The sequence below is a fragment of the Melozone crissalis genome, unplaced genomic scaffold (genome assembly GCF_028551555.1).
Source record: "Melozone crissalis strain CALT ecotype California unplaced genomic scaffold, PUWL_Pcris_2 ptg000039l_1, whole genome shotgun sequence".
NCBI classification, from domain to species: Eukaryota; Metazoa; Chordata; class Aves; order Passeriformes; family Passerellidae; genus Melozone; species Melozone crissalis.
Window position 1 is genome coordinate 10629436 of NW_026535817.1, and position 19287 is coordinate 10648722.

The following is a 19287-nucleotide window of genomic DNA, read 5'->3' on the forward strand; positions in this document are numbered from 1 at the left end:
GGGCACAGGATGGGAATCCTGAAAGGTGAGCGTGCCCAGACTGGCAAAGGGCAGAGAGCAAAAGCCCAAGCAAGCAAAAGACAACAGAAACCGTGGAGATTAAAAGACTCTCGAATTTGCCTTTTATTCGTGAAATAAATACAGCTGGAACAGCATAAATAAAAGCAGCTGGAAGGATCGTGTCAACAGGTGGGGTTTTGCTCACCTCTGCTTTGCTTTGAGTCCACTACAAAAAATCAAGAGTCATCAGGAAGATGGAAATGAGCACACGGGTTGATCCAGGAGCAGTGGAAAGGGAGAATGAGGCACTTTTAGCCCCGCGAATGGCTCTTCCCTTGTGCGCTGAGAGAGCTTCAGCAGCAATTCCTGCTTTGGTGACATTTTACAGCAAGGTGTGTTTTCTACAGGGGAAGACTTGAAAAAGAGCAGCTCCACGTTCGGATCATGTGAGAGCTGCTCGTGAGTGTCACAGCTGCAGCTCCCCAGAAGCTGAACTGTTTATTGCAGGAAGAGGGAGAGGCAATTGGTTTTGCCATTGTCAGCGTGGGAGCAATGTGTGCCCTGCGAACGTCACGAGCAGAGGTGGCAGCAGGCTCTGGTCTGAGAAGCAGAACTGGTTGGAGTTAGGGCACCCTAATGAGATTAGAGTGAGACAAAATCCGAGAGAATAGGAGCAGAGGAGCACGTGGATCCATCCTGGGATTTCTGTAATGGAAAGCTAAATATGCAAAGATCTGGCATCAGGTTTAATTTATGGCTGTCATCTTTCTGCTTCTGAAACCTAGTCAGTGGCACGGTATTGGCCAGAGTTTTAAAAAGCAAATGGCATCAGGTGTTATTAATCTTAGCTATGTGCAATCGCATAAAGAAGGAAAGGAGAACAGCGTTGTTTGTCTTTGTTTTGAAGCCCGCAGACATCGTGGCTGTTTTGCATCACGCACGTTGCTGTCGGTCGGTGTGCGATAGTCTGTAAAATGAATATTAAAGCTTCTGGCCGTCCCTTAGTCCCGCTCAAGGAGCACAGACAGAGCAAGTTCTCCCCTCGGGCCCAGCGCTGTCGGCCGGCAGTGCCGGCTCCTCCCGGGCACTCCCGTCCGCCTCCTCCTCCTGGCGGAGCCCGAGCAGAGACCGCGGGGGGCTCAGTGCCGGCGCTGCCCAGCCCCGCCCGCCGGGGCTCCGGTTCCTCTCCCAGAGCTGCCGCTGTCCCCGAGAGAGGCGGGGCGGCTGCCGTGGCACGGGAGCGCGGCCGTCCTTGGGGAGCCGCAGCTGGGAGCTCCCTCGGCCCGAGCTCAGGGCCCGGGCGGGAGCGCCCGGATCGTCACCCGCTGCTGCCGCTCCGGCCCGGGCACCGGGCACCGCTCCGGTTCCCGCGGGCCGAGCGGATCCGGGGCTGCTCCTGCGCCGCGGGAGCGCCGGGAGCCGCGAGCGGCATCGCTCCGTGAGCCGGAGGCGGCACAGCAAATTCGGCTGGGATAACGGGATATGGCACTGCTGGGATAACGCGGTATTGCAGATGGGCTGCGTTCTGCGGCGTCCTGTCAGGGGAGGCTCCCGGCCTTCTGATCCCACCCGTGGTTTTCTGCCAGCCTGAAGCAGTTCCCACAACAGAATCAAACGTGTGAGAGCTCCATTCCCCGCCACCGTCTGTGGCGATGTCCGCAGTCAATTCCACGACCCTGTGAACTGAGACTAATAAATCGGGCATTTTTCTGGTCTCAGAATCGGAGTCTTAAGTCCTGTGGGTTGTTGTTTTTTTTGTGGTGGTGAAGGTGAGGAGGGCTCAGGGACACAGTCTCCGCTGCCGGCACTTGGGCCCAGCCCCATCTGGCCGGGCCCAGGGCTGTGAAGCGGGGACTCGAGCCCTGTGTTTGGGGAGTGCAGAGCGAGGCTGGCCCAGGCCTGAGCACAGAGGCCAAGCGCTGCATTTTGGGCCCGGGGACAGAGCCCGAATCCTGCGTGCGAGCGCTCGGAACGGGAGCCCCGGCCCGGCGCTGTCCGGGCCCGGCCCCGGCCTCACGGGGGCGGCTTCGGGGCTGAGAGCGGCGCTCGGGCGCTCCCTCGTGGGGCTCCGCAGCGGAGCCCGAGCTGCGGCCGAGGCTCTTCCCGGAGCCGGGACACCGGCGGGGCCTCTCCCCGGCGCCGATGGGCGGCGGGTGACGAGCCGGGAGCGCGGCGTTCGGGGGCTCGGGCCGGGCCCCCGCCGCGCTCTCGGGCTCCGGAGGCCCCGGGGCCGTTCCCGGGGAGGTGCCGGGGGCAGGAGGCGGGGCGGGAGCCGCGGTGTCCCCGGGCCTGGGCGGTCCCGGCCGCTGCTCGGGGACCCTGGTGCGGGCAGGCGGGCCGGGGCCCGACGGAGCGGGACGGGAACGCGGGGCCGGCGGTTCTCGCTCCCTGTCCGCCTCTTCCGCCCGCGGCGCCGGGACGCGGAAGGTGACACCGGGACGCGGGGGAGACACCGGGACGGGGCTCTGCGGGCTCAGGAAAGCCAGGCTCCTCCCGTCCCGGTCCCGATACCGACGGGCGACAGGCGGCACCGCCCGGGACCCCCGGCAGACCCAGGCGGCGCTCGGCCCCCGGGCCACGGTCACGGCCCCGCCGCAGCGCCCCGGGCTCCGAGCGGTCCCCGCGGGAGCGGCCGTCGGGCGGGGCTCGCACGGCGCCGAGCGAGGCTCCCGAGCGAAGGCCCCGGGACCGGCGGGGACAGGGGGGCGGGGCCGGCACAGGTGCGAGGGGCGGGGCCACGGAGCGCGGGCAGGGGGCGCCGCGGCGGGGCCACCGCCACCGTGCCCGGGCCGGGGGGCAGAGCGCCGCTGGGGTGTGCCGGGCCGTGCCGCCTCTGCCCCGCCGGGCGGATGGAAGCGGCACCAGGCCGGGGATCGGATTGGGGCCCGGGATGGCCGCGGGCACGGGGCGCTGCCGGCTGCGGGATCGCGGCCGTTCCCCGGTGCGGGCGCGGAGCCCCCGTGTAGGGCCGGGACCCCGCAGGGCGCCCTCTGGCGGACACGGAGCGCGGTGCGAGCGCGGCGCCCCCGCGTGGCCGGGGGACAGCGGTGCGGGAGCGGGGCCAGCACAGGTGTGAGGGGCGGGGCCACAGAGCAGGAGGCCGTGCCACAGAGCGCGTGCGCAGTTTGGGACAGCGGAGCGCGTGCGCAGTTCGGGACAGCAGAGCGCGTGCGCAGTTCGGGACAGCAGAGCGCGTGCGCAGTTTGGGACAGTGGAGCGCGTGCGCAGTTCGGGACAGCAGAGCGCGTGCGCAGTTTGGGACAGTGGAGCGCGTGCGCAGTTCGGGACAGCAGAGCGCGTGCGCAGTTTGGGACAGTGGAGCGCGTGCGCAGTTCGGGACAGCAGAGCGCGTGCGCGGCCGTCACAGGTGTGCAGGGCGGGCCCAGCTCAGGTGTGCGGGGCCCCAGTGCGGCTGCGCGGGGCGGGGCCGAGGTTATTTAGACCCCGGAAATCGCCGCAGGCGCCATTTGCTCACCCAGAGCTCGGTGCGGACGGAGCTCCCTGTGTGGGCTCCGCAGGTAAGGCGCGGAGGTTTAGGCCTCCCCTTCTGCTCCTCTCTCTAGCCCTCCTTCCTTCTCCGCCTATTCCCCTTTCTTTCTGCCCCTTTCCTCTCGCCCTGAAACTCTCCTTTCCTCTCCTCCCAAACCCGACCGCCCCCCACTTCTTCCTGTCCTGTCCCTTCTCCGCTTCGCCCTTCTGTTCCTCCTCTCTCCACCGTCCCTCTTCTCCCCTCTCGGCCTTTCCCTTCCTCTCCTGCTTCCCTCCTCACTCCGACCCCTCTCCATTCCCGTCCTCAGCACCCCCATCTCTCCTGTCTCCCCGTCCTCCTCTCTTCTCCTTCCCTCGCACCGCGGGGCTGGGGCTGCCGGGCAATAATAAAGGCCAGAGGCCCGGAGTCCGGCGCCCCCGGCCCCGCTGGAGCCCCGCTGGTGTCCCCATGCAGTTCCGTGGTTGAACGCAGGGGGCGCCGCCGGGGCTCCGCTTCCCCCATCCCACGGGGGCCCCTCGTTTGGAGGGGGTCCCGGGATGGGGGGTCGGGTTTGAGGACCCCCTTGTTTGGAGGGGGTCCCGGGGTGGGGGGCCCCCTCATTAGGAGGGGGTCCTGAGGGGGGGGGGGGGGGGGTTAGGAAGGGCCCCCTCATTAGGAGGGGGTCCTTGGGGGGGGGGGGGGTAGGTAGGGCCCCCTCCGGAGGAGGGGGTCCCGGGGGGGGCGGGGCGGGACCCCTCCGGGGGAGGGGGCCCGGGGGAGGGGGGGGGCGGAGGGGGGGCATTCCCCCCTCCTGGCCCCGCCCCCCTCCCCCGGGCCCCCTCCTCCGGACGGGGTCCGGGCCCCGCCCCCTCCCGGGGACCCCCTCCTCCGGACGGGGCCCTGGGGGGGAGGGAGGGGGGGCGGGTGGGGTGGGGGGGGAAGCAGAGGGGGGCACGTCACTCCGCGCCGTGAAACACAAACACATGTACACGTGTGAAAAAAACAAAAAAAACCACACACACACACGAACCGCCCTCCCCCTCCGGACCCCCCTCCCCACCCGCCCCCCCTCCCTCCCCCCCAGGGCCCCGTCCGGAGGAGGGGGGGTCCCCGGGAGGGGGCGGGGCCCGGACCCCGTCCGGAGGAGGGGGCCCGGGGCAGGGGGGCGGGGCCAGGAGGGGGGAATGCCCCCCCTCCTCCCCGCCCCCCTCCCCCGGGGCCCCCTCCCCCGGAGGGGGCCCGCCCCGCCCCCCCCGGGACCCCCTCCTCCGGAGGGGGCCCTACCTACCTACCCCCCCCCCCCACAGGACCCCCTCCTAATGAGGGGGCCCTTCCTAACCCCCCCGCCCCCCTCCTAACGAGGGGGCCGCTGTAACCCGCACCCCCCGCCCCAGGACCCCCCCCAAGTGTGATGTAGGGACAGCCGGAGCCCCGGCGGTGTGGGGCGGTGCTTGAACTGCAATGGGGGGACCCGCGGAGCGGCTCCGGCCCCGTGTGGGGACCCCAGCGAGGGCGGGGGCGCCGGGCTCCGGCCCTCGGGGCTTTATTATTGCCCGGCACCCCGCGCCCCGCGGTGCGAGGGAAGGAGGAGAGCGGGGAATACAGAACGAGAATAGGGGAGCGGGGGAGAGGTCGGGGTGTGCAGGGCGGCAAGGGACGGGGTGGGGGGGAAGGCAGGGTGGCGAGGGAGGGGAGAGGATGGAGGAATAGGGTAGGGTTAGGTAGGGATGAGTAGGGTAGGGATGGGTGAGGGAATAGGGAGGTGGGATGGGAGGGAGGGGCGGGGGGCGGCCGTAGGGGGGGAGGGAGGGGAGGGCTAGGGGGGAGAGGGAGGGGGGGGGGTTTGGGGGGGGGGTGGGTGTGGGGGGTGGGGGAGGGGAGGAAGGGAGGGTGGGAAGGAGAGGTGTAGAGAAACAGGAATACTAAAGAAAAGAAACGCAGAAAAAAAGAAAGAGAAACAGAGATATAGAGCCCCGACCGACAGCAACCTACCCCACCGAACGCCGAGGAGCAAATGGCTCCGCCGGGCCCCCCCCGCGCCTTAAATACCCCAAGGCCCCGCCCCGCGCAGACGCACTGGGATCGCTCACACCTGCGCACGCCCCGCCCCTCGCACCTGTGCCGGCCCCGCCCCCGGGGCCCCGCCTCCCCCCCGCCCCCCTCCCGCCCATAAAAGCCGCCGGGGCCGCGCTGGTCTCGCTTTCTGCGGGGCATCTCGGCTCGGGATGCGGCGGGAGCGGCGGTCGGAGCGCGGTGCGGAGATCCGGATCGGGGGCTGCTGCTGCTGCGGCTGCTGCGCGGGGACCGAGGCGCTCAGGTAGCACCGGCATCGGGATCTGGGCCCGGGGATTCGGGTCCCGGTCCCGCCGGTATTCCCCGTGGGAGCCGGGCCGAGCCGCTTTTTCCCCGGCGGGCAGGGCACTGGGGTAGTTACCCGGGGTGCCGGGGCCGGAGGATCGAGGGGGGATCGGGGCTGGATCGGGACCGGCATCACCGCGGGCGGGAAGAGCCGCTCCGGGACAGGCGGCGCCGCTCTGGCTGCGGCCGGTGCGGGGCTGGGTCCCGCCGGGCCTCCGGGCACGCTCCGGCTGCGGCGGCAGGGAGCCGGTGCTGTGCCGCTGCCGCGCCCGCCAGGAGAACGACGCTGCCCGGGAGCGGCCGCTGGATCGCAGCGGGAAGGACACGGAGACCGCCCGTACCGGCCCCGAGACCCCATCGGCATCGCCGCTCGCTCAGCGCCGCTGCCCGTCCCGGCCCGGTAACCCCGGGGGGACACCGAGCCCCTCCCCCGGCCCGGTAACCCCGGGGGGACACCGAGCCCCCTCCCCCGGCCCGGTAACCCCGGGGGACACCGAGCCCCTCCCCCGGCCCGGTACCCCCACGAGCCCCGCGCTCCCCCGCAGCCGCAGCGCCCGCAGCCCCCTCTCCGTGCCCGCGCCCCGGGGGCTGCAGCCCCGGCCGGGAGCAGCCGCTCTGGGACGGCCGCTGGGGCCGAGGCGTTGCTGCTCCCGCTCCCGCTGTGCCTGGGCTGGGACCGGAGCCCAGGGAAACGCTGGGGAAAAACAGTGAAAACTCTTTGCTCTTTATTTGCAGAGCTGCGAGGATCATCGAGGCAAACGCTGAGCAGCGACCGGCCCGGCCGCCCATCGATCACAGACTTTTGGCCTTGCCAGCGCCCTGCTCCAAACACCTGGGCCGATGCCAGGGCTGTTCCAAAGCCCTGCTGGGATGGCAATGACCGCTGCCAGTAAGAGAGCTCCCCTACAAACGCAGCTCCTTCCCTTCTGTGAGTGCTGCTTTGCACACCGGCCCCTGCAATGGCTGCAGGGCAGAACCGGCTGGCACTCAACCTGGCAGCACCGAGCTCTTCCCCATGACCCTGATTGTTCTGCCCTTTCCAGGATTTCCCCAGCAGCTGTGAATGTGCTCCCACCATGTCCCTTTGTTTCCCCGGACAAGCCCTGAGGGCTCCTCTGGAGAGCGGCAGGGGGCGTTTCCTGCAGGTGAGTGCTGCCAGCTCAGAGCCACGGTGGCTGCCGAGGCCGGGGCTGTTCCCCTGGCCCAGAGGCGTCGGTGCCTCCTGCTCGCTGCCAGCCGCGCTCCCTGCTGTTCCCTCGGGGCGTCCCGGCTGGCCGGGAGCGCGGGGCAGGAGGAGCCAGAGGCTCCTGAAGGCAGCGGCCCCTCGTGTCTGTGGGATCTGCAGCAGGAGCTGTGCCTGCACCGCGGCTCCCGGGCCAGGGGCTGCTCTGAGCAGGCCCGTGGAAATGCTCCGGCCCACACGGAGCACCCGGAGCCCGGGAGGAGCCCAAGGAGCAGCTGGCATCACCTGGCACCGGAGGCACGGCCCGTCTGCACGGGGGCTGGCACAGCAATGCCCGGTTCAGAGCTCCCACACGGCTGCAGGTACGTCCCAGCCACCCCACATCCCTTCCCTCCTCCCAGCCTGAGGCCATCGTCCCTCAGCAGCGTTAAAGCCAAGGCAATCTTCCCCCACAGATACTGAACCCCAGGCAGGAGCCCTCAGAGACACCCGAAAATCAGCGGGATGGAGTCTGGAGTGTTCAGGATCCAGCTGCAAGTGCACAAGTGATGGAAAGCTCTCACAGGTGGGTCCCACTGGAGGTGTGCTGAAGACAGGGATGTGCATCCCTTTCCTGAGGGAAAAGAATTTGTAGAGGCCACTGCTGAGGCTCTGAGAGGAGCTGAGCTCCTGCAGGGAGAGATGTCCCCCCTGGGCACAGGGGCTGCCCCAGCACGGGCTGGGAGCACATCTGGCCACTGCCTTCTCCTGCTTTAAACACCACCGGGATGTTCTCCATCCTGGAGCTCAGGGGGTGACACCAGCTCAGTTCCAGGCAGCTCTGTCCAGTGCCCCCAGGGACATCACCGGGGTGAGGGGTATAAATGCCACTTCTGTGCCACAGAACCCTGTCCTTGTCCCCGTGCTGCTGCTGGGCTCCCTTGGAAGCTCTGCTGCTCCTGGCACAGCCGCTGTCCAAGGCAGCAGCCCTGCATGGCAATGCCCAGCTCCATGGGGCACTGGGAGGTCACTGCAGCGGGAATGGAGCAGGGAATTTGGGGCTCTGGGTGTGATTCAGCACAGCCAGCACAGCTGACAGGGAACCCCAAATCTGGGCACCGCACAGAGAACAATCCTTGTCCTGCCCCGTCAGCTCAAACCCCTGGGCTGGGAAGCTTTGGGAATTAAATGTACGGAATTACACAAAGCACAGCAAGCGGCATCACCCAGAGGGACAATCCAGGTCCCAGACAATTCCTCCTCCATCCTCTATGGGGGAAAACACCCTGGGCCTGCCAGGAGCTCTGGCTCTGCTTCTCCTCCAGCTCCTGAGCAGTGTCAGGGCCACCACGAGGGCTTTAAAACCCAAACAAACCCCACATCCCACACAGTGAATAACCCAAATAAAGAAATGCATTCTTGTCATCAAAGCTCAGAGCTGTGTTAGGAGTTGTGACAACAAGCTAATGGGATTCCCAGGAATCTCATTCATGCTCCTGGTTTCATTTTCATGTGGTTTTAATCCCTCAGTGGGCAGCCTGTACAACTTCTCCTGGCATTCAGAGGTTGAGCAGGGCTGGCTTTGGATTGACCTTCACCTCTGGCCCCAGGCTGTGCAAACACACCTTGTGCCAGGGTGGGTGAGCTCCTCGCCTCAGCTTTTCCCTCCTAAACGTGCCCTTACTCATCTCTGTGCAGATGAACTCACACTTTGCCCCAAACCATCCGCTCCTCACCTCCATGTGGCCTCCGAGTGTCCCTTCTGCTCCTCACAGGTGCCCTGGTGACCCCGCGTTGGTCCCTTTGCCCTTCCCCAGCCCGAGGCCGCTCCTCTGCTCGCTCTCTCCAGCCCCATCCCACAGGGATCCTCTTGTCCCCTCCCTGCTGGCTGCTGCCAAGGAAGGAGCGCACAGTGAGTCCCAGTGCTGTCCCCTCAGCCCCGGAGAGGCCTGGCTGGGCCCTCGGATTTCCCAGGGGAATTGTCTGCTGCTCTCCCCTCAATGACCTCAGCAATTCCCTCACAAATGGCACCTCACTGCCCCTGACATCCCCTCCCATTCCATTTTCCCACACAAACAGTTCTTGTATCCCCTCTAGATTGCACCAGGATTTCAGCTGCATGCATGGCATCATCTGTGCCCACTGCTCGTTGCTCACCCAACCAAAATCAAGAGCAAATGCTGGTTGGGCTTTAATAAGAACTTGAAATAACTTTAAAGCAAAACAAATCACCTTTTTCTCCTGTGTTTTTTTTTTCCTTCAGATGCTGGGCTTACCTCTGAGGATGTGTGCTGAGCTCTCAGTGGAGGCACTGTCAGGCTGAAGGGCTGTGAGTCTGTGTTCTTTCCCTGGCACCAGCAGTGCCCCAGTCCCTGTTCCCAGGCTGTGCCCAGGCTGTGGCAGCACGGGCAGACTCAGCTCTCAGCACTCCCTGCTCCAAACACAGCTCTGGCCTCCACTGCCATCTGTCTCTGCTGGGAGCCTTTCTCCTGGAGAAACCAAAGAATGGCTCGTGGTGGCACTTTGGAGACTCGATCTGCACAAAGGGAGGTGAGGGATGGAATGCTGCTCCAGGAGCCCCTGGGATCTGCAGGGCTGCTCAGGGAAGGGACAGTCGCTGCTCAGGGAAGGGACAGTCGCTGCTCAGGGAAGGGACAGTCACTCCCTGCAGTGCCCCAGCCCCCCTGCAGCACCAGCACAGGCTGCCAGCTGGGCTCTGCCAGCCCCTCTCTGCCACCCTCCCTGTGCAATCCAGCCCCGGGCCTGAGCCCAGAGCCCTGGCTGGCAGCCCAGGGACACAGGGACACTGCCAGGGATGAGGCACATTGCCAGCACACGCTGCCAGCAGGGCACACGGGCCCCCCTGGAGCTCCTGTGGGGCTGGCAGGAGGGCACAGCCCCGGGGCTGGCGGTGCCAGTGACGGCAGCACAGTGCCACGGTCTGGTGGCACGGCAGGGACACCAAGGGCAGCAGTGCCCAGGGAGGGGCACGATGGATTCTGCTCCCTGTGCTGCCCCGTGCCAGCAGGAAAGCTCCAGGGGATGGAAACTCCTCCCCTTGCCCCAGCCCCAGATCAGCCCTGCTCAGTCTCACCCCCGGCTCTCACCTCCGGCTGCTCTGGGGCTGCTGCCACATCCCTGCCAAGGTGCCAAAGCCACCTGGGACAGGGCTCCCTCCCCCTGTGCCTCAGGGCATGGCAGGGACCAGGGTGCTCCGGCAAGGACAGCCTGGAACAAAGGTGGGAGGAGTCTGGTGATTTGCCTGCCCTGAAAGAGAGGAGGAAAAGAAAATTAAGTCCACTGAGGAAGTCAAAGGATCCCAGCTCTCACACGGTCACAGACATCTTTCCATTAAAGTCCTTTCTTTAGCATTTTCCCTTCTGGGAAGCTGAGGCCCCAGAAAAAGAATGCAAACAATGGTTCTCTGCTGCTGAGGAGGGCAACAGGTGCAGCTGTGATTGGCTGTAGGATGTGTATAATTAATGTATAATTAATGGCCAATCACGGACTGAGCTCCTCTGTTATTCATTCTTTTCTATTCTCAGCTTAGCCAGCCTTCTGAGAACTTTCCTTCTATTTCTTTTCAGTACAGTTACAATGCAGTATATATATCATAAAACAATAAATCAAGCCTTCTGAACACGGATCAACATTCTCGCCTCTCTTCACCTGCAAACCCCTGTGCCCACTGTCACACTCCCACTCCTGCTCTGACTGCTCCCTGTGGGTTTTACCCTGACAGGTGACACCAGTGCAAACACAAACACTTTGCTGAGACACTCCTGTAACACAAGAATTTCCCAGGAAATGGATATTTCAGATTTTTGCTACTTCTTCATTTTACTTAAAAGACAGAACTATTAACGTAGCTTTTACATTACATATTAGATCTAAAATACATACACTGAGGCAATTCCTAAAAGTGGTCTCAATATTTCACTTGAACTGCTGGCACTGAATCAGACTCAATTAAATCCATTGGCTTCAGCACCCGTGTGTTTTTCACCCCAAAACACCAGCCCTTCAAGTAAAACATGGTATAAAAATGATGGAATTCACATTTTTGACAGCAGACTCTATTTGCCTGCCTGGCCCAAACCTGATGAAATATTGGCTCTTCAAGCTGTCAGCGATTCTTGATAGCACAAGTGCTTTTTGTGGTGGAGACCCAATGGTTTCTAGAGGGCAGGAGGCTGGACCTGGGGAAAAGCAGCCTGGTGAGCAGCAGGACAGGCTCAGGGGATGAGGATCAAAGTGCTCTGTCCATTTTCCCAGTAATATTTGATCCCCGAGGGACAAAAGACTGGAGACCTCCTTTGTCATAATATTTACTGTAGATTTTTCAACAAATTAGCACAAAGGTTTGGGAATTAATTGAATATACATGCATAAATAAGCATTAATCTATATGAATCTATAATTAATAGATATTAAATACTCTATAATCTTATTAATTTAGGAGTTCCAGGGACAAGTGTGAACTGCCAAGGCTACGCTCTGCATGGTTAATAGCAACAATAACAACAACAATGATAACAATAATAATGCATTACATTTCAAAAATAGGTTCAGCTGCAGAATGTGAATTCTTTAATATAAAGCTCTGCATGTCTCTTCCTAGTAACATATTCCAAGACTTATGTGCATCATAAACAAACATGTCTGTGGTATTATAAAGTGTAATTCCTCTGTATTTGTTATTAGCAAAGGGAATATGGTTTCCCATATGCTTTCCCCTCCCATTTCAGCTGTAACTGGGCACAGCTCCCAGTACATGATCAGGAAACAAAACCCACCATCCCTGCTGTAAATACTGCAAGCTGAGTGTTAAAGACCAGAGGGAATTTTGGGCAGGAAACCTGTGCCTGGAAAGAGCCCACTGTAGGATGGCTAAAACCACCTTTCTGCTCTTCAGCTGCTCAAAGCCAGCTGAGATGGCACCCACAGAAATATTCTGGATTGCTCATTTCACTGGTGACCTAACACATGGGGTGTGCTGAACCCCAGAAGAGCAGAGAGGGGGTGAACAAGGGGAATGCACAGCTCAATAGAGAGCTTGAGGTGTAAGGAAGGATTTCCACAAAGGAAAAAATCACCCAGCTTTTAGCTCTTTCTCATCTTACAGCCGCAAATTATTTCCAGGATCTGGATGTACACCTTGCCAAACAGTCCCGTTGGGCTAGCAGAGCGTTACCCAAGCAAAGCCTGTCACAGCAATTCAGGATTTATCATTTCTAAACAGCTATTCCCATATAAAATAAAATTATGGCATTACCTTCAGCTGTGAGAGTAACAGAATCTCTCATTTCCACTAGAAATGAGTGGAAATTTAGTGTAACAACTATAATTAAAAGCTTGAGAGTTTGCTGAACATATTTTTCCCAGTTTAATGGTCCTGTGTTACATGAATTCATACTTTACACTGCAAGTAGCTACAGTTTTCAATGGGAATATTTAGAGGGAAAAGTGCTGCCTTTAATGATTAAGATCAAAAGTAAGTAGATTTAAAAGTTAACTGCCCCCATAATGCCACTTCCTGGCTGCCACCAAAATCCATATGAATGGCTCTGAAACAGCAATCTGTTTTAAGCAAAAACCAAACCTTCCTCTCCGACCTTTCTGTCTCAATTTGGCACTCTTGGCATTATTCAGATGATGTGCATTGTCTTTTTTAAGACAATGCCATGCAAGTATTCCGTGTGCTGGTGGGATCAGCTCTCCTCCCTGTTCCCAAGGGCTGCAGACCTATCACCACAAGGGTTCACAACCAGGGTGCTCCTGTACATGAGAACAGAGGAAAGCCAAGCGTTTCCACTGTTAGGAGCTCTAGGAAAGGATGGCAAACTCTGATTTCTCACTGGGTTATTATTGCCATCAGCCATTATTACTCTTGGCAGACACACTGCTCCTCCAGGGTGCGCTCAGGGAGCCTGGGAGCAGCTGGCTGGCTGTGGGCACTCACACACAATCACAGAACAACGAGGCTGGAAGAGACCTCTGAGATCAGAGTCACACCTATGCCCTAACACCTCAACTAGGCTACAGCACCAAGTGCCATGTCCAGTGGCTTTTTAAACACACCCAGAGATGGTGATTCTACCACCTCCCTGGGAGGAGCATTCCAGTGCACACAGAAAAAGGCTGGAAAAGTCATGTAGAAGGGCTTCCTGTTAGCAGGAGTTTCCTCCCTAGGAAGTTACTGCATGGACAGCAGGATTCCATCACTTTTCCACAATTACATTGCACCACTTGAATTCCTCAAGGGTGCAGGTTTGAGTTTTCTGCCAGGTTCTATTGCAGAGTGATCTGAGGAACAGCAGTACTTCAGTTTTGATCTGAGTGTCATTTTCCCACATATGGAAAAGGTGTGGTGAGACTTTTGAACCTGAAACATGGACAAGGATCTGCGCATCAATTCCCAGAATGAATCCATTTTTGGTTTAACTGAAGTTTTCAGGGATCACCAGTCCCTGTCTGTGCCCTGCAGGATTGGAGTTTTGCTCCCCAGACAGGCACCTTCTACCTCAGCCCAGCCAGCCCATGCTTGGCATCAAAATCACACCAAGTCATTCATTTGCCTTCTCTAAGGATTTGGTAACCTCTACACTTCCCTCAGCCAGAGGTGTTTTGACCTTTAATTAAAAGGAAAATTTGCTGTCTTCCACTCAGAAGGCAGCAAATAAACTCATGAAAATGAGGCAACTGTTCAGGCCTTAAGAGCAATAAGAGCCAAAGTCCCATTAGCAGCTAACAATCCAGAACACAGCACATAAATAAACCTAACATGGCAGAGCAAAATGCCTTGGTGCATTCAATTTGAGCAGAATCCAATGTTTACAGTCAATGATGTCTGGGGCATGAAGTTTTAATGTACTTAATGAAGGAAAGCAAATTGCTTCTTACTAGGCATGAAATGTTCCTAAAGAAATCGCCCCAAAAAGTTTATTATGTAAATGAGGGATGGAGTTAGAATTAACAAGGACATAGCAGAGAAATATCAACTTCTTCCTAATAGATGCACCAATCATGAAGAATAAAGACACAGCAAACTCAAATTCAGAAAAGGTAATTCTATGGATTAATGTAAAAAGCTACTGAGTGCAATATAAGGAAGAATCTGTATCTTGTGAGTGTCAGAGAGAAGCTTCACTGACAAAGCAAAGGATTAATTAATAAAGTTAAACCCGTGAGTTCTGAGATTCCAGGCAATGAAGGGCTTACCTTACAAAAAGCCCTGTCTTTGCTCAGCCAGGCACAGAGACATGCCCGTTTGTCCCTGCACAGCATGCTCCGTGGCTCTTTCCTTGCAAAGTGCTGATCAGTGAGCAGAACCTACTCAGCTGTCCAAAAATACCCACCTTGGGTTCAACAGGGAATGCTCGTTGAGCTGCCACAGGCAGGCAGTGGGGACAGGGGGGGATGGAGACCCCCGAGTCCCCAGGGAAGGGGGAAGCCAAGGACAGCAGGCAGAGGGGGAACAGCTGTGTGGCACCTGGCCTTGGAAAGGGATCAGCTTTCCAGCTGGTAAAATCCAATAGCCCTTCTCCACCCTGCAGAGCCTTCAGAATCAAATCAAATAAATACCTTCTGCCTCCCATGGAGCCTGTGCAAATTCCAGGAAGCTTTCTGGCCCTGGGTGCCAGGGATATGCAGCTTCTCCACTCTTTCATCAAAAATAGGGAAGGCAGACCCTAATCACCTAAACAGTTGTTCCATATTAAGGGTGTGGAAGACATGAGTGTGCTTCCTCCCAACAGACAAGCAGTGACAAAATCAGTTTGGACTGCCTTAGCTGACAATATCTTCTTACCATTAAATAGAGGGGAGGTCATGACAACAAAATTGAGCTGCCTATTATATGAATATAATAGGTCTAGGTAAAAGTCCTTCCTGCCCACTTGTGTGTGTCAGACAAACTGCTTAGACAGAACTGACACCCGAGTGTGCTCAAGAAATAAAGCCAAGTGCTTTCAAATGATTCCTTGTGCACTACAGGCGTGCTGCTCGACCAATAATTAGATAGACACGCACGAGAGACGCTAAAGATCCACGGTACCCATTTTAACAAACACCAGCCTGTCAGAGGTGCTGGTAATGTACATCTGCAGAAAGCTGGCAGCACACACATAAATAAGATGTAACAACCAGCCACTTATCCCTGTGTGCCTAACATTACAATAAAAAATAAAACCCTTCTTCCTCAAACCGGGAAAAACAGGAAAAAGTAATTCAGGGTTGCACCTTTTTTCTCTAGATTGTTCAAATGGAAGCAATCTTGCATTGCTGAAATACTTTTAATTCTAAAGCACACGGCACTCTGCATCCTCCCACTCTCCAAGCAAAGAGCTCTGGCACTGAACTTCAGAGCCGAGTGCCCAGCAGGTGATGATTACAGTGGCACAAAATGCACAAACCACAAGATAAAATTGTGAGACTCGTTCAATCACCTTAAGAAATTAAAAGTCCCTCACAAACCACAGAACTAGAAGCACAAACCATACCAAATAAAGCTTCTGTCTGAGCACAAGAAACACTCTCCACACCTTTCCAGCAGATGCCCACGACCCACTGAAGGAAAGCAGCCTCCTCCCATCCCCTGACAGTGCAAGTCAGGGTCAGCTGTGCATGGGAACCATCAAGTGATCATAAACCTTGTGCTTAAAAATATAAGTTAATGAATTGAAATAAATCTGTTGATTTGACACTCCAGTCAGGCCCTTGCTACTAAGAGGGACAATCACACTGTGCTTCCTGCTCTCCTCACCTGGTGCTCACCAAACCAAGCAACAATCACTACAGAAACACATGAGTTTTATCAAGTAAAACAATGTTGTGTAAAACACACATGTAAGTAAAATAAATACACAGTCATTCAGTTAAAGATTTTATTATCTTAGCTGCAACCAATTTTTTTAAAGCCTCCAACTCCTGTGAAACACAATTTGTCCTGAAAACAAAAAACAAACTTGCACTGTTCAGTGTCTGGGCCACAGCTTAACAAAATCTGCTTGAGACAAAACACTCACGAGCCTACTCAGAGTCCACGACAGACAATTACACACCCTCACAGAGCAATACCTCGTGTGACACCCCTGCAGGATTCTGCAATACTTACCAGCAACACTTACCATCCCAACGCATCCAGCCTCCTGACATCTGTTCCATCCCCGTTTCTCCCTCTGTACACACCTGTCAAATTTTGTCCAAACCAAAAGGCATGACACAAGTAAAGAAACCACACCGTTTGTGGAAGAAATCTTTATTGCACGTTTACAGCACATGTCGACCTTCACAAGTTTTCAGCTGACTGACTTCACCTTCTTTCTTTCTGTTGTTTGCATGTTCTAAGCATGTTCCCACAATTACTTTTAAGTGTTCTTGCACACTGATGGCAATCCCAATCCCATTTCTCAGTGTTTAAGTTAACATAATTAAAAATAGGAGTGACTGCACATGGTGTGCCTCATGGGCTGCCCAAGCAAACAGTGGTAGTGCAAATCCACTAGAGACTGCCATGCACAAACAGAAAACTCCACTAGAAATGCATATTATTTGCTCTTCAAAAGATGCTAAACATTTTTGTTCTTGCAATATTTTGTCCAAATTACTGCCAGAGCACTTAGCTCACACTAAGTGTTTCTGCTACTCTGCCTCAAATATTTGGGCTACCCAGCGCAGTACTCTAGCACATCTAGGGCTACAATTTGTTTGCATTCTCCTTTACAACTACAATAAATTTCAAGTCAGAACAAAAATCTTCATTCTTGCTGCCCCAAAGGGAAAGCAACACAAAATTCTTGACTTTACTTCTTAATTGAACAATGCAGACCATTCATGCTTTATAAAACCCCAGACAATGAACACGGACAAAAAAAAACCTTACTCGATACTCCAAAGGAAAACCAAAACCATCTCTTGCTGGTTACAAGCCTGGCTGAGTTTCACAGCTTTCACCAGTTACATGTGAGCAGCTTTTTCTCCCCTAAACATTTTCTATATTTTCATAAACTAGCCGAAAGTCTCAGCTAGTCTTTTTTTAGGTTTTTTTCAAGTTTTCCTTGTCTTAATCAACTCTTATGTAGTAAAACTCATAAAATTCACCAAACATATTTGTTATGCAGCCATGGTGGCACAGAGCAACAAACCCCTCAGTAATGTGTCACTCATTGTCACTAACCTTCATTTTTTTCCACAGGAAAGCGTTTGCGATCTGCTCACCGCACTGCTGCCTCCTCCGGCACCTCCTGTTCCGCCCTGTCCTGTCCTTCCACAGCCCTCGGAGTGGGAAAAGCAGCTCCATTTTCTCCTCAGAAGCAACAAAATCAGAGTTAGCATATTTTACTGCCTTCCCTTAATCACGCAGTCCCCAGAACCTGTTTCTCCCTATGCAGCCCTCACGGCCTTGATGTCCCTTTCGGTCCCTCGGGAGCATTTTTTATTAAACAAACGGGCACCTTTTGCCACTTCCCAGCATTCGCACTGTGTTTTTTCAGGAACAGCACAGTTCACCAGCCGTGCCTTTCCGAAATGGCCAAAGCCCACCCCGTTGCTGCCAGCCTCCCCTCACGGGTCAGGCGCGGCAAGAAAAACTCACCACCTCCTCTCAGCTCACCCCTGGCCAACCGGGACCTACCTCTCAGCTATTTCTTCCCTTTTTGCAAAGCCAAGACTACACCTGAGCCGTGCCCCGAGCTGCACCGCCTTTTCCTGCCCCCTCTCAGCGCACGGAAGGCCCCGCTCGCCCCCGGCCCCTCAGCAGCCCGCTCCGCCACCGCGCCGCCTCGCGGCCACAAAATGGCGCCGGCGGGGCCCCCTCACGGCAGCGGCTGCGGCGCCCCCTGGCGGAGGGACGGGGAGCAGCAGCTCCGGCTTGGCGCCAATCCCGCCCGGCGCGAGAGCGGGAAAAGCCGGGAACGGCCCAACAGCCGCTGAACTCACTCACTGATGGGAACTGTAATCAGCTTCCAGGGAAACTTCTGGTAATGGCAGTATTGGAGCAGCAATAATTTTGGTTTTAATTAGTCCCTCATTTATCAGTCTAAAACTCAGCTGTCCTGTCAAGAACTTTGTTTTACTCGCTGTAATGTTATCAGACTGGTAGTTGCTCATATGTGGTTGTGGGGCGCCCTCTAGTGAAGAGAAGAGAAAACTTGCTTAAAAAGAACTGCACTATAAGGGCCGTAATTCAGGGTGAATTGTAACAGAAAACGAGACTAAAAATTAGACTAAAACCCATGAAAAACCAGTAGTGATAATCATGGAACGCAGGCATTTCTAGATCCTGAGGGCCTTTTTGCACAGGAAAAAAACCTAAGGAATTGGACTTGATTTTCTTGCAACTTAAAAAACAGTGATTGGTGTGTATATGATATGAAATAAAAGGAGAGAACTATGCCTCCTTCTTTATGTCAGATTAATTCAAATTCCCCTAGTCTCTTTTGGGTCTCCTGGAGTGGAATTTTTGCCTAAATTAGATGTGTGTTTTGTTAGATAAATGCAATAGCCTCTCTGCATTCACACTAAGGAGAAATAAACTGCCTTAGAATACATTTTATCTGTTCTACTTTAGCAGTCTGTCTTAAAGAAAGATTAATCCTTTCTCCAAGTGCCTCTTTCTGCTGTTAACTTAAGATATATTTCACAGCAGATTCTGGACCTCTGTCCAGATGAATCTGATACTTGGTGTACTCTAGTCCACAGTAAATGTGCTTGAGGGGAGTCCTGGTTTGTTGGGGCTTTCTATGTGTTAGGGGGTATTTTTTCTCAAATCTCAACGAGGACCCCAGCTATAGGGACAGGAGGCTCTCACAGGTAAGGCTGGAATTGCTGGCGGGTGCAAGGAGAGTGTGGTGTATGGTCCATGTGAATTCAAACTACATTGGAAAGCTACACTGGAAAAATAATATGCCAATGCTTCAAGTGCTTTCAAACCTTCTCAGATTCTAGCCCTTCAGAACAGTAATGACTGCTTTCCCATAGTGTACAGTAATATTTGTTTGCTTGACAATAACATCAAAATACAGGCAAATACTTATGAAAAGGCAGCTTTTTTTTTTTCCAGATGACACTCGGAAAACATTTAAATAACCTACAATCAAAAGATTCTCATTGTTTTCCTTACTTATTGAAAGCAAACGGATTTTCTCTAACTTGCAGGACACCACTTGGGAGAGTAAAGTTTAGTTCCTTTCACTTACTGTATGTGGATGCTTGACAATCATTACAAATGAAGTGCTGCTTAACTATGTAATAAATCTTTCCCTTCTGTTTGCTCCTAATGTTTTTATTTAGCCTAATT